Genomic DNA, 2667 nt, shown 5'->3' with positions numbered 1-2667 from the left:
CTCGGCCAGGTATTAGGAAAGGGATGACCGCTCTCAGTCCTCGGTCAGTGGGAATAGGGACACACGGGGTTAACAGTTCAATTCTCTGGTCCCAACGGGGACTATATTAGCAGCAACGGTTCACTGTGCCCCGACGGGCAACTATATACAGCTTCTACTCTGCTGTACTCAACGACGACGTCCTCCTGCTCTTTCTTTGTGGTTACCTTTAGCTTCAGACCCGTCCGGGTCCTCTTGCTCCTCCTCACACCGCAGCTCCTCCTCCGTCAGGCGATGCACATGGAGGGCGTAGGGTCCTTTGGCACACTTGTGCCGGGTGAAGGTGACCTCGTCCCCTATATACAGGTCACGACCTCTGTGTCCCTCCGGTAGGTGGGACTCAACGTCTCTCCTGGTCACGAAGACGTCGCCTGGGGTGCGGTGATCTCGGATGAAGCCCCACCCGTGCTGCATATTAAACTTGATCACAGTCCCGGTGGAAGGGGGACCATGAGCTGCACGGGGACTCCTCCTGGCCCGGCTCTTCTGCTCCGCGCTCTTTATTTGGGCTTGTTGTTCCCGGACCCGCCTCTCTCTCCGCTCCCTCTCAAAGACCTCGAGCTGCTGGCGGCAGCACTCTGCACGCTCCGCTGCGGCTGCCCGGGTCTCCTGAGTGAACCCCATGAGGTCTTCTCCGGTGGGATCCCACTCAAACTGGGTCTCTTCTAGCGGGGGCGAGATCCTCTTCATGGGCTTTGGAGCCGGGATCAGGGGTTCGCACATGGCCCTTGCTTTTTGCAGCTCCAGCTGGATGTATTCCTGGGGCCATACGAAGGGCTGCCCATCCGGGCACGTATGTTGGGTGAACAGATCTTCTCCCAGATGCGGCACTCTTGGTTTTATGGGCGCGGTGGTGGCGCCCGGGTTGCCCAGGCCTTGCGGCCAGGCCTGGGGCACCTGGAAAGTGAAGGGCACCGTAAGGACGGCGGCGCCCTGGGCTACTTGGCCCTGCGACCAGGCCGGTGGCTCCGCGGAGGTAGGGGGCGCTGTTGGTATTGCGGCGCCCGGGGGTACTAGGCCCTGCGACCAGGCTGGTGGTACTTCCTGCTTGGTCATGCTCGGGGTCGAGGCGTGTGACGTCACAGGGGTCGCGGCTCCCGTTTGAGGCCTAGTCTGCGGCGGTGACGTTGCGGTTACGGGCACGGCAGGGGGTACTTCGGGCTCTGCGACGGGGAGCTGGGGCAGGTACGCGGTTTCCCGGTTTGGGGTAGAGACGTCCCCTTTACCTGCCTCCTTTCGTTCGGCTCCCTTCTCGGCGCCGTCTCCGGCCTTCAGTCCTCCTGCGCCATCCTCAGAGGCGGTCTGTCTCCCCGTCTCGGGTGGCGTGCTCCGCTGACGAGTTCTTGTCTGCTGGGCCATCTCACGGCTCCACTCCGCCAATGTCTCTCGCTGCACCCGGGCCATCCTCCGTGCGAGGCCCTCCAGCGCAGTCTGTGCACACTCCCGATCTCGGGGGAGCTGTGCCAGGACCTCCACTAAGCCTAGTGGGGTCGTTGCTTCTAGCAGGCTCCTGACCAACGGGTCGGTGCTGCTCTGCTCTCCTTCCGTTGTCTCCAGCAGGCTCCTGGCCAGCGGGCCGGTGCTGCTCTGCTCTTCTTCCATCTCCGGGTAAGCTTCTTCTGGACTCAGCTCTAGGCTTCTTGTCTCCGGGTGCGCTCTCTCCAGACTGCTCCAGGCGACACCCATCTTTGCTCTCTTCTTCTCAGTCCTCCCACTTCGAGGGCGGTCCCAGGGCCACTTGGTGATTGTCAGCTCCAGGGGCAGTTCTTTCACGCTGACAAACACCTCTAGCATCACCGTCTCTGTTGGTGGGGGCGGTTTCCACTTTTGGCGCCATTTTCGGTCCTGGCCCACGATGGGAGGCGGCCTCTTGCCATCCTCTGGCACGCCCATAATGGCGTCCGCTCTGACAAGGCGGGAAACCTTTGGAAATGGCGGGAATCGTCTCCCAGTGGCGGGAAACTCTGCAGATGGCGGGAAAAAGCTGTTAATGGTGGACAACCGGCGGGAATCGACCTGTGATGGAGTCCGATGGCGGGGACCCTCCGGAACCGGCAGGAGACTTCTTTTTGAGGTAAACTTGTTCTTTTCTTCAGGCACGCAGTACCCGGGTGTTGCGGGCACGTTATCCTGCCGACTACGCCAAAGTTGACGCGCCCCCTGGGCCATATTCTTTAGGGGAATACCCGGAGCCGGATCAGATGGGGGTTGTAGTCTCCGAGTGGCTGTGACCCGGTCCGTGCCCAGGGTGTCAAGCTCAGAGTATGTGGCAGTCCTACAGATGTTACAAAGTTCGTTATGTCGACTACGCCACCCGTTGGATTGCGGTCACTACGGCCGCCGCTGCAGCAGGGTCCGCTGAGGCTGATGGTGTTGGTGCAGCTTTAGATAGTATAACCCCCAACGGGAGGGGTATGGCCTCAGGGGGTCAGGTGCAGAGGATGGGGGTTGTGGTGGTGCAGCGTAGATGATAATTAAAGACAGAGTCGGGTTGTGCAGTTCAGGGTGTTTACTTACTGCAGATATTCCGGTCACTCCGGCCTTGAGTGACCACCCGAGCCGTGCTGCGTCCACCAGGTCCTGGATTCAGCCAACCCCCAAGCAAGTCCGGAGCGTGTCCCTGAGCCC

This window comes from Phyllobates terribilis, unplaced genomic scaffold (genome assembly GCF_046119375.1).
Source record: "Phyllobates terribilis strain yellow unplaced genomic scaffold, ASM4611937v1 Scaffold_8__6_contigs__length_399053987, whole genome shotgun sequence".
NCBI classification, from domain to species: Eukaryota; Metazoa; Chordata; class Amphibia; order Anura; family Dendrobatidae; genus Phyllobates; species Phyllobates terribilis.
Note: the sequence above shows the minus strand (reverse complement) of the source record.